Below are 23,488 nucleotides of genomic sequence, written 5' to 3' on the forward strand. Positions count from 1 at the left end.
GTATTTCTCCTTGGGTTAGTCTTTATGGGACTCTCTGTGCTTCTTGAACTTGATTAATTATTTCCTTTTCCATGTTGGGGAAGTTTTCCACTATAACCTCTTGAAATATTTTCTCAGACCTTTTTTTTTTTCTTCTTCTTCTGGGATGCCTGTGATTTGAATGTTGGTGCACTTGATGTTGTCACCAAGGTCTCTGAGACTGTCTTCCATTCATTTTATTCTTTTTTCTCTTTCTTGCTCTGTGGCAGTTCTTTCCCCCATTGTATCTTCCAACTTACTTATTCGTTCTTCTGCCTCAGTTATTCTGCTGTTTATACCATCTAGAGTATTTTAATTTTGCTTATTTTGTTGTCCATTGCTCTTTGTTTGTTCTTTAGTTCTTCTCAGTCCTTATTAACGGTTTCTTGTATTTTCTGTATTTTGTTATCAAGATTTTGGGTCATCTTTACTATTATTACTCTGAATTCTTTTTCAGGCTTTTTCCCTATTTCCTCTTCATTTATTTGGTCTTGTGGGTTTTTTTTCCTGCTCCTTTGCCTGCATGGTGTTTCTTTGTTTTCTCATTTTGTCTAATTTATAGGATTTGCTTCTCCTTTCCCTATGCTTCCTAGTAGTAATTTCTCTTGTTTCTGCTCTCTGTCCCCTGTGGTGGGGTTTGTCCAGTGTCTTGAGTAGGTTCCTGGTGGGGTGATCTGGTGTCTGCTTTCTGGTGTGTGGCTCTGTATCTTTTCTCTCTGATGAGCAGAGCTGTGTCAGGAGGTGTGTTTTAGGGTATCTGTGAGGTTACTATGGCTTTAGGTAGTCTGTGTGCTGATGGGTGGGTTTGTGTTCCTGTCTTGTTTGTAGTTTGGTGTGAGATGTCCAGCACTGGCAGTTGCAGACAGTTGGATGAAGCCGGGTCTTAGACTCTAATACAGGGCTCTGTGAGAGTTCTCTGCAGTTAATCTTCCCTGTGTCTGAGGACTCCCTAATAGTCTAGTATCCTGGATTCTGTGCTCCCTCCCCAGAGCCTCCTTCTTGACTTCTGATGGAGTAGCCCAGACTTCAGAGGTTGCTTGTCCTTGCAATAAAGGTGTTTAAAGAAGACTGTCTGAGCCCCAGACTAATGGCAGAGTGTTGAGTCAAACAAATAATAAGTCAAAGAAACCCATACATGTATAAGACACACAAATACTGAATCCAATAGAACATAAGGCACTAGAAAGACCTGACAGAAGAACCCAGTATGCCATCAGGCAGTCAAAGAGAAAACCAGCAGAAATTCAAAACCAAAAAAAAAAGAAAGACCCCCCCCCCACAGACACACATCCATGTAGATTTTGAAACTAGAATCAAATATAATAAAGAGCAAGAGTACCACAAGACAGACTGAAGATTCTCAGAACGAAATCAGACAATTTTACTTAGAACTAAGATAAAGACAAAACCTAATAATAAAAACCAAAGCAGTGTGTCATCTGGAGAGTAAAGCAAGGAAACAGAGCAGACCAAGAATATTGCTTGTAAGTATATTAAGATAAACTTGAAAAGGTTAGAAGACAGGGCAACAGAAGAGTGTAGTGTGACTGGAAATATAAAAGAAAAAGAGAGAAATAGAAATATATAAAAGATAGAGATGAAAAGAAGGTAGGAGAGATACAGTCATCACTACAAAAAACTTAGCTAGAAATAGAAATATATAAAAAGGCTAGGACTTCCTAGGTGGTGCAGTGGTAAAATATCCGCCTGCCAATGCAGGGGACACGGGTTCGAGCCCTGCCCTGGGAAGATTCCACATGCCATGGAGCAACTAAGCCCATGTGCCACAACTATTGAGCCTGTGCTCTAGAGCCCATGAGCTGCAACTACTGAGCCCATGTGCCACAATTATTGAAGCCCATGCACCTAGAGCCCGTGCTCCACAACAAGAGAAACCACTACAATGAGGAGCCTGCGCACCACAATGAAGAGTAGCCCCCACTCGCAGCAACTAGAGAAAGCCCGTGTGCAGCAACAAAGACCCAACGCAGCCAATAAATAAATAAAATAAATAAATAAATTTATTAAAAAAAGGCTAAAAATAAAAATTGAATACAAAATAGAATTAAAAAATGTTATAAAATGTGTAGATCCCTTAGGACTAAGATTGTAATTAATAAAATAAAAAACAAACAAACAAAAAAGCTAGAACTGACCCCAGAATGGACCAGATCAATAGAATTAATAATAATATTTCCGTTTCCTTGGGGTCTCTGCTGTAAGTGTCCTATCTGCCTTGGGTTTTTTGTATTACTCTGTGACCAGCAGAACTTCCTTTAATGTTTGTCTGTAAGCACTGGTGTGTGGTGAGAGAGAGGGTACAATAGTGGCTCCTTCCCCTGTGAGTGAGTGAGCAGTGGAGCCCTGCCTGGGTCACAGTTGGAGTGGAGCCCTGGCTTAGGCAACTCAGGCCGAGGGAGCGACTCCAACTGCCGCTCCTCCCTTCTGCTATGACTCTGCTGGGGTGCCCTGCCTGGGTCACAGTTGCTCAGTCAGTCATGGCGGTGCCTGTTGCAGAGGGATGCTGGTGGCTCAGGTGTAAACAGAATGTCTCCAGAGATGGGATACTCTGTGGACTTTTAGGTCTCAGCTGCAGGCACTCTAGGCCAGCCCCGTCCAGGGACCTTTGTTATCCCTGAGTGCGTTAGCCAGGCCCAGAGGAGTCCTACCTTTTTCCCTCACAGGCACAGAGAGAGAGGCTACACCTGCAGCTCCTCCCCCCGCTTGTGAGTCAGCAGTATTGAGCCACTGCCATGGCCACCCAGCTTTCTGCAGTAGGCATTCTCTGCTGTGGATTTCTTCCCTCCTGTCCTCTCAGTCTGTCTCCCCACTGCCAACAGTTTCTCACCCTGAACCAATTCTCCAGTTCCCATGTTCCAGCTTCCAGACCCCCTGTTCAGCTGTGAACCGTTGTCTCAGTCTGGACACCCTGAGCCATGGTGCAGACCCTCCATGTGTTTCTCCCTCTTTCCTGTCTGCCACAGCTCAGCCGCTTTACACTCTTTGAACAGTCTCAAATGCCTCCCTTCTGACCCAGGGAAATTCCCCATTGGAGAAGGGGTTTCCCTGTCAGATAAGGGACATTTCCCCGAATTCAGCAATCTCCCCTCTGTTTCAGATCTCCCTGCCCCAGGGTGTGGGACCCATCCCTTTCCTTTCTTCTCCTCCTCTTTCTCCTTTTTTCCCCCTCTGTCCTACCCAGTTATATCGGGATCTTTGCAGTCCTTTCTGGTGTCCAAGTTCATTTGCTGGTGTTCAGCTGGTTCTCTGTGGGAATTATTGCATCTTTTGGTGTATTCCTGTTGCATCTGTGGAGAGGGGTGCATTCCACGTCCTTCTACTTCACTGCCATCTTTCTTCTATAAAGTCTGAGCAGCGTTGGAGGGCAAGCAGACCAGGGAGCCCTGAGGAAGAGAAGGAGGTGGCAGAGAAGGGGTGGCCCAGGCCTGCATCTGAGACAGCTCCAACCCCTTAGTGAGGAAGCGCTTCTGTGAGGAAAGCCTTCCTGCTCCGCGTGCAGCTGGGAGACCAGATTTAATGCTTTTATTGTGAAGACTTTTCAAAGAACTTCATCTTTTAAATATTGTTATTCTTCAATGACCTAATAATAGGGAAAAACACAAAACCTTAGACTACTTGAAAAATAAAAACATTTGAGATTAAAAGAACAGTTATCACAGAACTTCATTAAGTAATATCCTTTTATAATTTCACAAAGACTTGTGATGTTTTCCTGTGTATAATGTAAAATTGTAGGAAGTTGTCTATATTCAGATATCTAAGTACATTTGAGGAGCTCACATCAAAATTGATTACAATTTTACTCATGTAGTTTTTTTTTTTGCTACATTTTACTTTATTTTGCACATGATGAAAACAATCAATTGACTGAGCAGTTCCAGACTGTTAGTGTTCATTAATCAAAAACTACAATAAATGAGGTGACAAGACAAACTTTTAATTTCCTCTCAAACATGTTGCAAGGAGCACAGAAACTTGTAACGATACATGTGGTATAAACTGGTTTCAACATACAGAGAGCCCAGGCAAGAAGGGTGAGTCCTGAAGATCCACATGGGCCAGAGTGTGAGCAGTGTTCCAGGAGGCTGGAATCTACCCAGCCAGTCACTCACCCTGCTCCCATACATATCTACCTGTCAAGTTCTCTGCCCTTTATCAGATTCAAATTCAAGCAGCTGTTTCATTCCACATTCCAAGGTGGATAAATCACACACAGAAATCCAGGCAGAGCCAAATATACTTACCCAGCTGTGTTTCACGTGGCATTTCCACAAGCCAGGCTCCAGCTCAGATTCTGCACAGGAAGTTCCCACTGCAGTCAAAGAACTCTTGTCCGCTCTGCATGAATTTGTTGCTAATGTTCCGGTCACCTGGATCCCCTGCCTTCATCTCTTCCAGCTTCTTGTCACTTGGCAGTTCCTCGGGTTCCCCCACAATCACTGTTGGAGAACTTCTGAAGCTCTTTTGGATGACCTAGGGCTGCAACAACACACACAAAGCTCTTCTCTTCTGGGCCCTGGATTCCTTTATTCCTTTCCTTCCTTCCACCTCCTTGGTGTATTTGTACTGTGAGTATTCAATTCTGTCACTTTCAAAGCTCTTCTGTGACCATGGCCTTTGGATGAGACTTCATCTCCTGGCTTCAAAAAAGAGCCCAACACAGAATGGCCTGCAGAAAGCAGTTTTGAGGTGTCCCCAGAGCCTGGGAGCTGCCAGAGTGAGCGGGCAAGCCCAATTTTCTTAAGGACTTTTTGAACTTGCTTCAGTTTCTGCTCCAACGTGGGTACAGACTTGCTTTTTAAAACCCTTTGGATCACATCGGTGCTGACATCAAAGCCTTCAGCCAATCTGGGAACTGACCAAGACACTGCAAATTCCCTATGTAAATACCAGATCTGCTCCATGACTTCCCACATCAGGGTCCTGGGTGGGACACCTGATGCCTCCATTTGCCTCCGGATTTTGTGGAACCGGATGGCTTTTCTCTGTCGTTTCAGGGTGCTGGGGGAGAGAACCAATGGCACAAGCCATGCGTGGCAGCCAGATGGGTGGTTTAAGAGCCTTGGGCTAAGTCACAGAGCACCCAGCCTGCTTCTCTTCGCAAGGACATCCTGGCCATGTCTGCCAGCCTAGACCTGCTCTGAACACAGCCCCAGAAATCTAATGACAGCAACATCAGCAGCCCTATAAGCTGTTGTCGAATTCTTTAAATGTGTGATGAAATACATCTTTGGTGAAGGGATCTGTGGTCCCAAAGGAGCTAACACCTGCTCTGGAGCCCCTGACAATGGGTGAGAAATAAGGGCCATTGCAGGACACCTGGCACCAAGGGAGTGTGGTGTGGGGTGCACAGGCCCAAGGCCCTGCTTCAGGCTCTGGGCCCGGAAAGGAGTTGGTACCTCTCCACCTCCTGCAGCTCCCGCACCTCTTGCTCACCAATAGAACCCGGAATCACCATCCCCCGGGTAGCAAACCCACATTGAGCAGCCACTGCACTGAAACGCCTGCCCAGCAAGAGGTTCAGAGCAACCGCCAGGTCGATCAAAAAAAAAAAAAAAAAAAAACCTCCACACCCCCCAGGCCTGCAGCACTGGTTACTCATGCACTTTTAAAGAGCATCAAACATATTTTTAAGGTGAGCATCTCAGACAATAACATAAAGTTCCTCAGCTCAACAAATAACCCATGTTTGTTAATATCATGTATAGCAGCAAGCACTGTGATAGGTCCTGGGTGGGGGGAGGAACTCAGCACCTGACTAAGAGGAGTTTAAGACATAAGGACACAATAGATATAGAGGAAATCAGTTCAGGCCAATTTAGGGGATGATCAAAATAGAGTACTGAATTTCAAATAGAGCTCCTCACAGCCCACTCCAAGGTACAGAATATTACTGCCTTGCTCTTCATCTCCTACATGGCTTCAGTCTATGCAATGAGTTATCTGATGTCATCTGCTTTATGTATTGGGTTTACTTTATGTAGTGCATCAACTGAGCAAAATTTTGAATCTAGAATGTCATGACTAAACCACTGACTTTGATGACATTAGGTAATGTTCTGAATTTACAAAAAAGAACCTCAAATTTTTTTTTTTTTATAAAACTGTACTGTGATAAACCCCTTTGTATATCTATCCTTACCTACTGGTGTTTTTAGTTACATGAGACAAAAGCAAGGAACTTGATTGTTGGAATGAAGGGCATGTACATTTTGAATTTTAGCAGATGTTGCAGGATTACTTTCCAAAATAGCCGGAACAATGTGTGAGAGTGCCTTTTCCATTCTTATTCCTTTCAGCATTAAGTGCTGTCTCTTTTACTTAATTCATATTTTCCTGACATCTATAAACACTGAGCATGTTTTCATATGTCTATCAGCAACTTGGATTTGCTCTTCTGTGAATTGTCTACTTATATCTTTTTCATTTGTATGTTTTAGGTTGTTAAGCTTTTTGTAACCATTTTGCAAAATTTCTTTATGCATTCCAGATAGTCTTTTATCTGTCATTTGCATTGCAATTTTTTCTAAATTGTTATATGTCTAGCAAGTTTAATATATTTTGCATAAAAACATTTTTATAATATCTATATTTTATTCCTTAGTTTGGAAAGATCTGTTCAAGCTCTAGGTTGTAAATAGAGTCTCCTAAATTTTCTTTTAAGATTTTTTTATTCACTCTAAGTTTGTTGGATGTTTAAGTAGTGCACCCCCTTTTTTTTTGCTTTTATAAATAGCAGTGTGTTCTAAAATAAATTACATGATGATTACCTCCCCCAGACAACTAAGATAGCTAGTTATTAAACCAACCAGCCAATCAACAAACAGAACTTCAGTCATGACAATTTCTCACATTAATGTATTTAAACATTTTTGAGAGTCTATCCAGATCAAGTCAATGCTAGGGCACACTCTAGTCATCATGGCATAAATAAAATACTCAAATTTCATGACTTAGAATTATCTCAAGTGGAAATGTGTTACTGAACTTGGAGAAAGGTATGAGATAGAGATATACCTATTAGCTCTCCTTTTTTTGTGCTCTTATAATACTCCCTCAATTTATTTTATTATGTATCAGAATGGTTGTTCTATACTATGACTTCCCACCTATAAAGATACAGGTTATAATCTTACATATTCTTTGCATCCTTCGTGCACAAAAGGATATCTGAAACATAGTTTGAGCATAGTAGCTATTTGACTAAATTAATAAAGTTAAAATTTAATCAGTGATAAGATATAGTACCAATAATAGTAGACTAACTTAGATCTGATTAAGGCTCTTGAAGACAACAATTATAAACTCTGGACAAATTAAGAACAACAAGTATTTTAAGAGTGACTGAAGTTGGCAGAAATTGGCAGTGAGAGACCCATAGAAAGGACACCTCCAAAATGTGTCTATAACTTCCACCTTATCCACTCAAACTCTCAAGGAACACTCCAACTTTCTGGCAAAAAGCAACAACTGGAAGGCTGAAAGAAATGGGCAAAGATTTCAGCTGCTGCTCACTGCAAGGGGGACAGAGTTTGAAAATATTCAATTTAACCAACTGACAGAAAAGAAACAATACTTTTATATTATCACAATGTTCAGTATACAATCAAACATTGCTAGACATGGGAAGAAATGAGAAAATGCCATTTATAGTCCAGAAAAAAAGCATTGCGTAGAAATTGATCATGAATGACAAAAATGTTGTAGTAGGAAAGAATTTTAAAACAGCTGTTATACATATGTTCAAGGACTTAGAAGAAAGTATATTCATAATGAAAAAAATAGATGGGGAATTTCAGGAGAGAAATAAAACATATAGAGAGAAATACTACCCAGGAATAAAGTTAAACTACTGATTAAGTACAATAACATGAGTGAATCTCGTAGATATTATGATGAGCAAAAAGTGCTAGACACAAAGTAGTACATGATATATGATTCCATTTATATGAATTTCCATAGCAGACAAAACCAGTTTATGTTGCCTAGTGGGAGGGGAGGATTGTATAAGAAGAGTGCTAAGGAACTTTTTGGGGTAATGGACATTTTCTATATTTTATAAGGGTATGGCAGTTAAATGAGAGTGTTTATTTGTCCAAACTCACTAAGTCATAGGTTTAAGATGTGCATTTCTCTGAATATAGGTTCCCCCCCTCCAAAAAAATGGGATTATAATAAATTTTGAACTCTAGTTAGCAGGTTTGTTTTTTGCAGGGGTATATATTAATAATATTGAAACTGCTTTTGATGTATCCTAGGCTTAGGGAAGTAAGCAATTATTTTGGCAATGATGGGAGTCAAGTTTGTCAGTGAGACAAGAGTTACAAAAATGAAAAAATGAAGACAAGAATGGAACCTGTGGTTTTGTATTGGATTTGGATTTAACAGTATGAACTACATATACTATATACATACACACATTTTATATAACTCTATCTATATCTAAATATGCATATACATATATAGACATACACAGAATAAGAAAAAATTATAGACATTATGTGTATATGTATGACTTAGCACATATATCCTTGCTGTCTGCTGGGATAGCCTAGAAGTAGTGACATACCAGTAACTAAGCTCACCTAATGACTGGATTTTGGTTTCTAAGTGCCATTCACCAATAGAGGTTCAGGGCTTCTTGATGAAAAATCTGATTCCAAGGCTGGAATGGGAAAAATACAAACTAATCCTGGAGTATTATTTTGAACAAGACAGAAAGATGTTGACATATTAAAGGGACACTGGAGTCAACCCCAAAGGCTCTCACCAACCAAATATAGCACCAAAATCAATCATGGTAGCAGTGCAAGTGTCAATGGAAGTATTGATAATGGTAATGAATTAAATGACAAATAAATTAATAAAATTATAGTCAGTAATGATAGCAATGATGAAAATAAGAATCTATGAGCTCATATTGATATGGTAAATAAGTGAATAAATGAATGAATGAATGAGTGTGAAGGAAAAGCTATTCTTTACCATAGAAAGCCAACTAATAATTATGAGAATGACAGAGTTAGAAAATCAAAGAATGCTATAATGAGTGAAAATTTGAAAAGAAATAGAATATTTCCATCTTATCAAAGTGCAATCCACACTCAAATTTGTTATTGACTACAAGAGGAAAAAATAGTAATGCTGCAGTAGAAAAATCTTGTGGACACCACCTCAAGCAGACAAAGTTAATATCACTAATATTGGAAAAAACTAACATCAGGTGCCTCCTAATATGGTGAACTGTGGTATTACTGTTAGGAATGTATGACCTGAATCTAGACTCTAGGAGACATCAGACAAAAACAAATTGAGGAATATTCTCTAAAATTGCTAGCCAATATTCTTTGAAAATACTGAAGTCAAGAAAGACAAAAGCAGGGGAATTCTTCTAATTTAAAGATCAAAGGGGTATGTCGACTAAAAACAATGCATGATCTGAATTGGGTCAGTGACAAATTTGAATACAAACTTTAGATAATGGTACTTCCTGATTTTGATAATTATACTATGGTCATGTAGGAGAGTGTCTTTCTTTTGGAAAAAACACACTGAAGTATTGGGAATAAAGGAGATCGATACCTCCAGTGAACTTTCACGTCGCACAGAGAAAGAAAAGCATGTGTGTGTGCACGTGCACACATATGTGTTTGTGTTTATGTCTCATATAGAGACAATGAGAAAGCAAGAAGTGGGGTAAATTGTAGAGTTGTTGAACCTAAATAAAAGATATATTGGACTTGGATTATTCAACAAAATTTCTGTAAGTTTGAACTGTATCAAAAGAAAAAATTATAAAATTAAGCTAGGGACAATTGAAAACTACATGTATTAATTTCTTTTATAAAGACAGTGACCTGTCACCAGAAGACACTGAGTTTCAAATAATAATTATTTGCTGGAAAAGTTGGGCAAGATATAAAGTAGCAAGTAAAGATAAATGAGTGATGTGAAATACAGGTGCTTCGTCTGGATGGCTATGAAATTCAGTAATAATGCTATATTAAAGAGCTCTTTTATTTCCCAGTTGTGAATTATCTCTCCTGAATAAAACCATTTGTTTTTCAATAGGTTTTTATTAATTTTTTATTCAAAACACAATCTCATTCTTGATTAAATTAAATAAAGGGGAATATAAACCTAAAATTCAGCTTATAAGCGATGTCTGATACTAGCAGATGATTTTGATTCAATGCCTGCATTTTGACTGCAGCCTGATTTGGTTTGGAATCACAGACTGTCTGGGTTGAAAGAGACCTGAAAGGTTATCTGGTTACCTTCCCAATTTTGTATTTAAATTTCCTGTTCACCTTCCTTGCCAAGCAGAATATGTTAATATTTCTCCAAATATATTATTTTAAAAAGTACAAGTGAGTTAGATTAGTGAGAATTCTCTGTTTGTATTAGACACACTCCCCCTCCCCAAGAAGATAATAAAATTTTCTCCTTTAGAAAAGTATATCCCACTTCCCTAAGAAAATGAAAATAAGTAGGGCGATACTTAGATGAATCATATGTAAGACCCTGTAACACTGCTTTATGACCTTCATAATTTTTGTTTGGATAGTGTAGCCTGGACAGGCTCTCTTGTTGTTTTATATTAAGAAAAAACTTGAGCATAACTATTTCTTGGCCTAGTTTGTGTTGGATTTAACATCCTACCTTCATAACATTATTTTGTTATGGAGAATGAGAAGCTTGGGTCCGTTGTTCTTGGGGTATGTTAAATTTCCAATCTTTAGTTGTTTGTCAAATTTAGAGTCTAAGTTGTTTGGAAAATATTTGTCAGAAATTAAGAATGTATTAAGTGGCAATGAAGCACTGGACCTGGACCTGACGTCAAGGTCCTATTGAAGTCTATCACCACATCAGTGTTTATATCACTATTCTTTCTTATGTCTTCCTTTTTTGACTTAAGCATGCAAATCCAAATTCTTATTTTTATATATTAAAATATTAAAAGTAGTTGATGACTTCAACACACTTTTCCTCCTTTAACTGCATTCATATTCCTTCTCTTGATATTTTAATGAAGAAGTCCTGTCCTTTGTGTTAACTTGCAATTCACACCTTAGGCATTTTTGTCAAGTACCTGAGTTTACCTTTGGTGTTTGGGACTTACAGCTCTCCCTCCTTTTCTTTAGATGTTCTCCCTCTGTATTTCAAACTTTCCTAGTGTCTTTCTGAGGAAGGAACCCCGAATTGTTCACCTTTAAGTATAATTAACAATTACTTAAAATTCTGTATACCTTAAAGCATTATACGTTTTAATGAAGTCATCAAACTGAAGGCAGGTATTCTTTCAGCCATCAGTTAGTAGATGGAGTAAATACTTTTGGTATCTCCCCTTTGCTTCTGAACTTATAGACTATTTCTTACTCTGCTTTTGCCAAAAAAAAAAAAAAATTAACCAGGAAAAATTGCATAATTATTAATGTAGTTGGCTCTTGGAGATGTCTAACTTTGGTCTTTGTCAGATAATCCTTTCAAAACTGTATTTTGATTTATAAACACAGAATAAATGAAAATACTTTTACTGAAAGATCCAAGCATTTTGGAAATATTATGGAATAAAACATCTAAGTTTTATTCAAATCTTTCTACTCTTCTCTTCCCCTCTGGAAAATTTGAGATTCAAATTTGAGTACATTTCCAATGTATTTACTTGCGTGAATTCTTTTACATATGTAATTATTTTTAAAATATGAATTGGACATACTTTTCATACAGCTCTGCAACTTGCCTTTTCATATAAAAATATGTCTTGGAGATCTGTCCATGTTATTAAAATTGCAGACTTTTCCATATTAAGGATGTACGTAAATCTTTTTAACAACTTCTCTGAGGCAGGTGTTAAAATCCAACAGCCAAAGACCACCAGAAATACACCTGTGGTCCAAAAAAAACCGTAGTTTTACTGAGCTTGCTGCAGCTAGGGAGAATGCATCTCAGAGCATCTGTAGGTCTTTTTTTTTTTTTTTTAATTAAGGGATAGGCTTAATTTTTTTTAGATGATCAATTTGAAAACTAGAGGAAGTAGCTATGTTTCAAAATTTAAAAATCAATTTTTAGTTTAATTAAATTTTTGTATGTTTTGAAATGACCATATGTTACCCTGCTTTTAGAACATAGAATATATATATATACATATATATACATTCATATACACATATATATGTTACCTTTTATGTTATTAATTCTTCTATGTCTTTTTTGTCTACTTGATTATTGTTTCATTTTTATTTTTTTTCCTCCTATAGGTGACTTCCTTATTTAATATATTAAATCCAATAACATTGTTAAACCATGTCATAATACTGGTGGTTAGGCATACATATTTTCAAGAGATGCTATTGTCTTTTTTTTTTTTTTATTCTTTTTTTTAAGAACTTTTATTGAGATACAGTTAACAGACAATAAACAGCATATATTTAGAGTGTACAATTTGGTATCCCAGTCTCCCAATTCATCCCCCCCAACCCTCCCCGCTTTCCCCAGTGGGTGTCCATGTGTTTGTTCTCTACATCTGTGTCTCTATTTTGTCCTTTCTTGTCTCCTGTAACATTTTTTATTTTAAAGTCTATTTTATCTGATATGAGTATTGCTACTCCAGGTTTCTTTTGATTTTCACTTGCATGGAATATCTTTTTCCATCCCCTCACTTTCAGTCTGTATGTGGCCCTAGGTCTGAAGTGGGGCTCTTGTAGACAGCAAATATATGGGTCTTGTTTTTGTATCCATTCAGCTAGTCTGTGTCTTTTGGTTGGTGCATTTAGTCCATTTACATTCAAGGTAATTATTGATATGTATGTTCCTATTACCATTTTCTTTATTGTTTTGTTTTTGTTTTTGTAGGTCCTTTTCTTCTCTTATGTTTCCTGCTTAGAGAAGTTCCTTTAGCATTTGTTGTAGGGCTGGTTTGGTGGTGCTGAATTCTCTTAGCTGTTGCTTGTCTGTAAAGCTTTTGATTTCTCTGTTAAATCTGAATGAGATCCTTGCTGGGTAGAGTATTCTTGGTTGTAGGTTCTTCTCTTTCATCACTTTAAATATATCATGCCACTCCCTTCTGGCTTGCTGAATTTCTGCTGAGAAATCAGCTGTTAACCTTATGGGAGTTCCCTTGTATGTTATCTGTCATTTTTCCCTTGTTGCTTTTAATAACATTTCTCTGTCTTTAATTTTTGTCAATTTGACTACTATATGTCTTAGCGTGTTTCTCCTTGGGTTTATCCTGCCTGGGATTCTCTGCGCTTCCTGGACTTGGGTAGCTTTTTCCTTTCCCATGTTAGGGAAGTTTTCAACTATAATCTCTTCCAATATTTTCTCGGGTCCTTTCACTCTCTCTTCTTCTTCTGGGACCCCTATAATGCGAATGTTGGTGCATTTAACATTGTCCCAGAGGTCTCTAAGGCTGTCTTCAGTTCTTCTCATTCTTTTTTCCTTGTTCTTTTCCACATCAGTGATTTTCACCATTCTGTCTTCCAGGTCACTTATTCGCCCTTCTGCCTCAGTTAATCTGCTATTGGTTCCTTCTAGCATATTTTTCATTTCCGTTATTGTGTTGCATATCTCTTTTGTTTGCTCTATAATTCTTCTGGGTCTTTGGTAAACTTTTTGATCTTTGCACCCAGTCTTTTTTCAAAGTCCTGAATCATCTTCACCATCATTTTTCTGAATTCTTTTTCTGTAAGGGTGACTATCTCGTCTTCATTTAATTGTTTTTCTGGGGTTTTATCCTGTCCCTTCATCTGGTACAAAGTCCTCTGCTTTTTCATTTTCTTCGTCTTTCTGTGGCTGTGGTTTTCAGTTCCACAAGACGAAATACTGCTGATACTGCTTGATACTGCTGTCTGCCCTCTTGTGGAGGAAGCTATCTAGGAGGCTTGTGCGTGCTTCCTGATGGGAGGGACTTGAGATGCTATTGTCTTGATGTGCACATTAAATTTCTCCTTCATTTCAGAAAATATTTTTTCTCTTCCACCTTTGAAAAATTTTTCTGTTCTAATTTTTGTTATTTTAATTTGCAGTTCAAAATGCTTTTGTGAATCTATTTATGCTTTTACAAGTCTGTTAGCCTTTTAATTTACCTGGGCTCATTGTAAATAGTAAAAGTGAGGTTCCTTCCTTTTTAAAAAAATTTTTATTGGAGTATAGTTGATTTACAATGTTTTTCTAGTTTAAGGTCTACAGCAAATTGAATCTGTTATACATATACATATATCCACTCTTTTTTAGATTCTTTTCCAATTTATGTCATTGCAGAGGATTGATTAGAGTTCCCTGTGCTATACAGTAGGTCCTTATTAGTTATCTATTTTATATATAGTAGTGTGTGTATATCAATCCCAATCTTCCAATTTATCCCTCCCCCCCTTACTTCCCAGTAATCATGTTTATTTTCTACATCTGTAACTTTTTTCTGTTTTGTAGAGAAGTTCATTTGTAGCCTTTTTTTAGACTCTACATATAAGCAATATCATTAGACTCCTTTCCTTTTAATAAACATATTGATAATTTATTTTTCAAGTTTTAATGTGCTTTCTAAAACTATTCTTAAAATAGTGAATGATAGCATGATAATCCCAATTTTAATATGATTACTTCTTATTTATTACAGGTTATAATATTTTCCTTATAAATTTCTATAGATAACCTTTATCTGATCCTTCACACTATAATTTCATTTTAGAATCAGAATTTGGTGTGCCTTTTTTTTTCTTTATTTGTTTATTTTTCTTCATTGAGCTGTTAACTTTTGACATTGAGCAATGTCAAAATTTTTATTAATATATTTCTTGGTATAACCTTCCATATATTCTGGGTTACTATGTTTGTGGTGTATTATTCTTTAAATGCACTTACATTTAATTTATTAATATTTTCTTTTAGTTTGTAAATGTTTGATTAGTCTACTGTTTTCTTTTTGGTATATTTAACAGCTTTTAGAATTGGATTTATTAGTTTCTTATGACAGACTTAGATTCTTTCTATTTTTCTGTTCTGAGTGTTTTCATGGACATAGGAATTAGCTGTTCATTTTAAGTTCAGTAAAACTCATTTGTAACCTACTCAGGCCAGTTTCTTTTTCAGCTATCACTGTCTTTTGAATCTTTGTTTATTTGGGTCTTTGTTGCTGCACATGGGCTTTCTCTAGTTGCAGTGAGCAGGGACTACTCTTTGTTGTGGTGTGCAGGCTTCTCATTGTGGTGGCTTCTCTTGTTGAGAAGCCAGGCTTTACGTGCTCCGGCTTCAGTAGCTGTGGCACGTGGGCTCAGTAGTTGTTGCATGTGGGCTCCAAGGCATGCAGGCTCAGTAGCTGTGGCAGACGGGCTTAGTTGCTCTGTGGCATGTGGGATATTCCCAGACCAGGGATCAAACCCATGTCCCCTGTGTTGGCAGGCAGATTCTTAACCACTGTGCCACCAGGAAAATCCTTCTTTTTCTCTTGAACGACAGAAATTTATTGCCTCACAGTTCTGGAAGCTGGATGTCTGAAATCAAGAAGTCAGCAGGAGCATACTCTCTCTAAGACTGGGTAGAATCCTTTCCTGCCTCTTTCCAGCTTCTGGTGGTGGTAGTAGTGGTGGGAAATCATTGGTATTCCTTGGCTTGTAGTTGCCTCAGTTCAATATATGCTTCTGTCTTCACATGGAATTCTTTCGTGTCTTCACATCATCGTCCCTCTATAAGCATCTGTCTCTGTGTCCAAATTGCCCCTTTTTACATTACATTAGGACCCACCTTAACCTCATTTTAAACTTGATAACATTTTAAAGCCCATGTTTCCAAGCAAGTTCATAATATGAGTTATTGGGGATTAGGACTTCAACATATGTTTAGGAGGGAATATAATTCAATCTGTTACAATGACACAGTTGATCTTTAAAAGGGAGTTTATCCAGATGGGCCTAATTTAATCACAGAAGCCCTTAAAAGCAGAGAATTTTCTCTGTCTGGTGGCTAAAGAGGAAGTCAGAGAGATTCAAAGCATGGGTGGGATTTGATGTTATGTTACTAGCTTGAAGACAAGGAGGGCCATTAGTCATGGAATCTGGGCAGTCCTGAGGACAAGAGGGTGGACCCTGAGTTGACAGCCAGCAAGGAAAGGGGACCTCAGAATGATAGCTGCAAGAAAATAAGTTCTGCCAACAAACTGGATGATTTTGAAAGTGAATTCTTACCCTGAGACTTCAAATAAGAATCTAGCCCCACTGAAAGACTAGCTGAGAAACTAGCTGAGTTTACCTGGACTTAAGATTGTGAGATAATAAATGGGTAGTGTTTTAAGTCACAGAATTTGTGGTGATTTTTAATTCAGCAATAGAAAATTAATACAGTAAGGTATAGGGTGTTTGTGTCTCTCTACAGTTGATGCTGAAAAAGCCACACTGGGATCTGGAACCATTTTTTCTTTATTTATTTTTTAAATTTCATTTTACTGTGGTTATGAAAACTGAATATGAGGTCATCTCTCTTAACAAAATGTTAAGTGTACCGTATCATTGACAGTAGGTACAATGCTGTACAGTAGCTCTTGCTAAACTGAAACTTTGTACTGCTTGATTAGCAACTCCCCATTTCACCCTCTCCCCCAGCCCCTAGCAACCATCCTTGCTCTCTTTGATTCTATGATTTTGACTATTTTAGATATCACACCCAAGTGGCATCTTTCTGTGACTGACCTATTCCACTTAGCATAATGACCTCAAGGTTTATCCGTGTTGTCTCATATTACAGAATTTCCTTCTTTTTAAAAGCTGTGTAGTATTCCATTGTATGTATATACCACATTTTCATTATCTTTTCATCTGTGGATGGGCATTTAGGTTGTTTTGACGTCTTGGCTGTTTTAAATAGTGCTGTCATAAACATGGATGTGCTAGTATCCCTTTGAGATCCTGACTTCAGTTCTTTTAAATAAATATCCAGAAGTGAGATTGTTGGAGCATATAGTAGTTCTATTTTTAATTTTTGAAAAACTCTTTTACTGGTTTCCATAGAAGCTGCATTATTTTGCATTCCCATGTACAGTGTGCAAGGGTTCATATTTCTCTACATCCTCAACAACACATGGTGACATTTTTTTAAATAATAGCCATCCTATTAGGTGTGAAGTAGTATCTCACTGTGGTGTAACTTGCATTTCTCTGAGAATTAATGATATTGAACTTCTTTTCACATGCTTTTGGGATATTTGTATGTTTTCTTTGGAGATATGTCTATTCAAGTCTTTTGTTCATTTATAAATTGAGTTGGTTTTTGCTGTTGAGTTGTAGGAATTCTTTGAATAGTTTGGATATTAACCCTTATCAGATAAATGATTTGTGTGGATTTTTTTTTTCATTTTATGATATTTAAATCCTTTAGACTTCTTGGAACTGGATGTCCATTTTCTTACTCAGATTTGGAAAAGTTTCAGCTATAATTTTTTTGAATAATCTTTCTTATTTTTTTGTTTCTCTCTTCCTCCTGAGGCTCTGATAATGTATACATTTCTGTTTAATGGTGTCTCATAAGTTCCTTAAGCTTTCTTTACTCTTTTTTTTTCTTTTAAAACTTTTACTCCTTTGATTTTTTTGCAATGGCTTGTCCTTAAGTTTGCCCGCCCTTTCTTCAGCATGATTAATCTGTTGTGGAGTTCTCTAGTGAAATTTTCAATATAGTTATTGCATTCTTCAGCATCATGATTTCCGTTTGCCCCTTTTTTATATTTTCTGTCTCTTTGTTGAAATTCTCACTTTGTTCATGAACTATTCTCCTGACTTCAGTGAGCAATTTTATGACAATTATTTTGAATTTTCTGTCAGGTAAATTCTATAACTCCATTTTATTAGATTCAGTTTCTGGAGATTTATCTTGTTCCTTTGTTTGGAATATCTTTGTCTGATTCTTCATTTTCCTTGGCTCTATATGTTGGTGTCTGCACATTACACAAAGCAGAGACCTTTCCCAATCTTTACAGACTGGCCTTATATTGCCTCATATAGTGGGAGAAGTGTCCCACTAATCAGCTTAGCCAGATTCTGCAGGTGTTTCTTTTTAATATTTTACATACTTGATTGAAAGAAATTCTTAAACTAGTAGTTGCAAGAGGATCACATTGGGGTCAAGGTAGAGCCGTGTTTCATACTACCAGGTATTCTGGTTCATAATGGAGGTTTCCTTTGTAGCAGCATTACATGTAAGTAAAATTTTTGGCTCTTATCTACAGCTGGCCCAAGGAGATCAGAAGCTGTAGGGTTGCCAAAAGTGCAGAATTTCTCTCTTTTGCTTGCCTTGCTGATAGACTGCTTCCTGAAAATTGTTTTGCCATTGAAATGCTTCATACAAGTTAAGCTCTCTGGCATCAACTTTTTGCCAATGTAGGTCCAGGAAGCTTCTTGCCACCAGCTTGTCCTTATTTTGTAAATAACAGATTGCTGGATTTCTTCCAACAGTATATGCCATCTACTTTGGAAAACTGCACTTTGTTTTGTCTGAGATCTGCAACCTTGCTATCCTCTTTCAGCATCTTTCTGCATTCTTCTTTGACCTTTATTATGATTAGGGTTACAGATATATTCTAGCCTCACAAAGACTGAAGTTTATCTTTTGATTATATTTGACTTCATAATGTGATAGCCAAGGAGAGAAAGAGGAAACTCAGTGATTCTTTTACTATTATAAAATAGGAAATTGAAGTTTTAAATTGAGAAAATACCATTCTAAACATTAGATATGTAGATTATCTGCAATTGTTTCCTCTTCTAAATCATATTCAAGTTAAATTTCTATAAATTGAATTATAAGATTAAAGACCATGAATTTTATTTTATTTTTTATAAATTTATTTATTATTTATTTATTGGCTGTGTTGGGTCTTTGTTGCTGCACACGGGCTTTCTCTAGTTGTGGAGAGTGGGGGCTACTCTTCATTTTGGTGCATGGACTCCTCATTTCTGTGGCTTCTCTTGTTGCAGAGCACAGGCTCTAGGCATGTGGGCTTCAGTAGTTGTGGCACATGGACTCAATAGTTGTGGCTCATGGGCTCTAAAGCACAGGCTCAATCGTTGTGGCACATGGGCTTAGTTGCTCCATGGCATGTGGGATCTTCCTGGAGCAGGGATCGAACCCGTGTCCCCTGCATTGGCAGATGGATCCTTAACCACTGCACCACCTAGGAAGCCCTAAAGGCCATGAATTCTTAAGAATCAACACAGATTGGCAAATTGTGGAAAATATGCACCAATTTATGCTTCCATTAAAAGTATATAAATGTTTCATAATCTCCATCCCTTCATATACATGGGTATGATTATATATTTAAATCTTTGCTAATTTCAAATGAAAATGTTACTTAGATTTTGATTTACAATTTTAGTTGCAAAGAAAAGATAAAGAGTTTTTTCATATTTTAGTAGACTTTTTTTTTCTTTCTTTTGGAAATTGACCTTTTAAAATCTTTTGCCTTTTTTCTCTTTTCTGTGGTTTTCTATGATATTTTTAGATCTTTACTATTAAGAAATTTAATGCTTTACAACCTATAGTAAAACTTTGGTTTGCAAGCATAATTTGTTCTGGAAACATCTTTTAATCCAAAGCACTTGTTTATCAAAGTGAATTTCCTCATATGAAATAATGGAAACTCAGATGATTCATTCCACAACCCCAAAATATTCATATAAAAATGATTATAATACAGTAATATAATATAAAATGATAAAGCAAATACAAAATATAAAGAAAAATAAAGAAATTAGCTTGCACTGATCTTTTAAAACTTTTGTGGCTGGTGCAAGAGAGATGAGAGAGGAGGGTTATTGTGTAGGACGACTTACACTATCACTAACACAATCACTGCTATCTATCAGCTCAATGGAATCTTTTTCTTTTGTGCAACTTTAACAAGGAATCTATCCAATGACACTTGCTTTTGCCTCCTTTTGAGGATTTTGTGGAAATGTGACATTGCATTGTCGTTAAACAGATTCATCACTTGCACTACTACAGCCTTATTCTGGTGGTGATTTTCTACAAAATTTTGCACTGTCACCCACATTTTACACATCTCCCTAATCTCATTTGAAGTGAAGGATTCCTCTGCCTTTTTCTCCTCCTCCTCTGCAGACGCGATCTCTTCCATAACCTCTTGCTGCTGCTCTCAATGCAGATCCATCAGGTCATTTGTGGTCAGCTCCATTGGCTCAGTTGTGATCATATGATGTTTGGCATCATGCACTACTCATATGGCAAGACATCACTCATTTATCAAGTTAAAATTTATTAGAAATGTTTGCTTGTCTTGCAGAATACTCGCAGAACAAGTTACTCGCAATCCAAGGCTTTACTGTATATTGTATTTTTCATAGAGTTCATAATTTGTATCTTAATTTTATTTTTATTTATTTAAACTTAGTTATCTATTGATTTTTTCCTTAATGTTTTTATAGTGATTTTATGCCAAGATCAGTCATTGCTGATGAAAATTAAATAGGATGTTACATATGGTTTTTTCCTAGCAAATTTATAGTGTTCTTAAAAATCACTTTATTTCTTTAATCCATTTAAATTTATACATTGTCTACCTTTTTGCATCTTTTTTAAAAATTTATTTTATTCAAGTATAGTTGGTTTAAAATGTTGTGTTAATTTCTGCTGTACGGAAAAGCAATTCAGTTATATATATGAATTCTTTTTCATAGTCTTTCCCATTGCCGTTTATCACTGGATATTGAATACAGTTCCCTGTGCTATACAGTATGACCTTATTTTTTATTCTACATATAGTAGTTTGCATCTGCTAACCCAAAACTCCCAATCTATCCCATCCATATCCTCCCTCCCTGTTGGGAGCCACGAGTCTCTTCTCTATGTCTGTGACTCTGTTTTGTAGATAAGTTGATTTGTGTCATATTTTAGATTCCACATATAAGTGATATCATATGGTATTTGTCTTTCTCTGTCTGACTTACTTCATTTGGTATGATAATCTCTAGGTCCATCCACATTGCTGAAAATGACATTCATTTTTATGGCTGAGTAGTATTCCATAGTATATTTGTACCACATCTTCTTTAGCCATTCATCTGTTGATGGACATTTAGGTTGTTTTCATGTCTTGGCTATTGTGAATGCATCTATAACATTTATTTAACCTAATAACAATTATGATTTGTGCTCATAGCAGTTTGGAAACAAAATTCTTCCACCTTAATGTTTATTTATTATATATCTTACCAATTGTAGTTGTGTTTCATCCTTTTACTAGATTATAAATAAAAAACATGATAACATAAACAATCAAAATCAAATAATTAAAATTTTCTTCAATTAATAAAATTTTTTCTCTAAAATACTAGTTTCAGTATACATACTTTGATATTAATTGTTTATATGTGTGTATCCTATAGGTCATTGACACATGATTTCAAAAGTAAAGCATTCTAATATTTTTTCAGCCTTGTTGGCCTCATGCTGATTTTCCATACTGAATTTTATTTCCTTCTTTATTGTCTATTCTGCTCCAACAGTTTTAGCAGATACATGTGGATCATCAGGCTCAGTGTCTTGCTATTGACATTAGTAGTGCTTATAGATGTGATGTGATTGCTAAAGCATTTCAATAAACTGGTAAAAATCTCCTGTACATTCTGTATAACACAGACCTAGCTTTAAAATATTCACTCAGCAGAAGTGACTTCAAAAAGCATTACATTCTGTCTTAGTGCATCAGGGGGAGGAAATTCACAGTTAAAGATCAAATTTGCAGAGCTCAAACACAATAGGACATTGAGCAGATAGCATTAAGATGGCACCCCACTGAGACTAGGTACAGGAAGCTTTGAGCCCTGACTGTAAATTTATGTTGACTTTGCTCAGAATCTACATTTTTATTTCATGAGTCTTCTGATATGAATTTTATTTCTCATTTTACCCCATTTAAATTAATAACAAATCTTGCTGTTCTATGCCTGAAGCTTCTTATATATCTATGTTCAATGGAGCTAAACCTGTGATCCTTTTAATTTATTTTTAATTTATAATGCTTGAGGACATTTCTGTTTATTACTCTCTTTTCAAGTTTTTTTAGGGCATTTATGAAAATCTCCCTGAGGAATCATCCTTTCAGTAAGATGATGACTTCTTTCCACCAATCAAAGGATTTCCTGGAGGTCCTGAGTTGTGCCATTAGAGGCTTAGCTTGCATGTAATTTTTCCACATTTGAATTTGTTGACCTCTGTCCACTCCTCTGCAGGAAGATTCCTTGACTAGTCCACTTAAGCAGCTACAGTGTTGTCTCAGCATATTTTTTTTTGTCTTATGTCAAAATGATTCAACAGCTTGGTTACTTGGCCTTGTCTTCCCCATCCCTGTAAGTCTGACATGTGACGGAAGCTTTTCTCACCAACTTGGTTTCTTTCTTTCATCAAACCTTATCTATTGCCTAGGTCTACTTTTTCTTCTTTTGTTAATAAGTTTTGGTTAAAAAAATCTTGGCCCCTCTCACTTAACCATGGTTCTAGTGGCTTGTCTGAACTCAACATTTTAATCCATTTTGCCTCACTAATACTTTAAGTGATGGTTCCAAATCTAGTAGTAGAATATCTGACTACTAAATTCTTTAAGGATATTGAGGAGTCCTTATGGCATCTTCTAAAATATTTAACAGTCTGATGAAAATTTTAACTTCATAAATTTCCATTTAGTACCTACTGATCCAAAGTCCTAATTATTTTCTCTTTGTTTAGAAAAATAGGAGACAAGCACTATCACTTAATGCAATTTAGTGTAGAAAAAACTGAGAAAATGAATACGCTGTAATATGTAATATATATAATATATAATGTATAATAATATGGTAAGTACAAAATATATTAAAAGGATTCCTTATTATGTTTTGAATATGTTTGTATCCACTCTTCTCTGTTACTTAAGGAGTTAAACTCTACAATTCAGATTTAGAGCCTATTGATGCTAATGCATTGTCTAAAGTGTCTTCCTGCTGATTCTTTTTTCTTCCTAGTTTTCTAGACATTTAACTTTAAGACTCCTTTACTTTTCAAAGGAAATTACACATCCTTTGGCAACACCCGTGTTTGTTGGTCCCTGTGACAATTGCTTGCTTTTTAAAAAAATCACTCTTATCATTACATGTATGTATATTTAAGACTCTGGGTCAAGGGAATCCTGAGAAGTTAGGGAAGTTAGAGAAATAAATATAGCATGTTGAGGACTTTAATAGGTGAATACAGGTAAGAAGAGCAGGGATTGGCTGGTAGCCAGTTCAAAAGATAAAGCAATGAACAAGGCAAAAGTTGCAAGATATAGAAGAAGTAAGTTGATGATCTGATGAGCAGTCAGACTAGTACAAACCCCAGAGCATTTTTTCCAGCAATAATGAGGAGAATGTGTGGCTCCTTTCCAGACCCTGATTGGCTGTGGGAGACCAGAGGCAGTCAGCTGACCTAA

The 23,488-nt window shown here is 36.6% G+C and overlaps 1 pseudogene; it reads right to left on the reverse strand.

Annotated features, from left to right (window-relative positions):
- Window positions 1-4,326: 4,326 nt before the first annotated feature.
- Window positions 4,327-5,455, reverse strand: LOC130835950 (neugrin-like; annotated as a pseudogene).
- Window positions 5,456-23,488: the final 18,033 nt, after the last annotated feature.

Source organism: Hippopotamus amphibius, chromosome 14 (assembly GCF_030028045.1).
Source record: "Hippopotamus amphibius kiboko isolate mHipAmp2 chromosome 14, mHipAmp2.hap2, whole genome shotgun sequence".
Lineage (NCBI taxonomy): Eukaryota > Metazoa > Chordata > Mammalia > Artiodactyla > Hippopotamidae > Hippopotamus > Hippopotamus amphibius.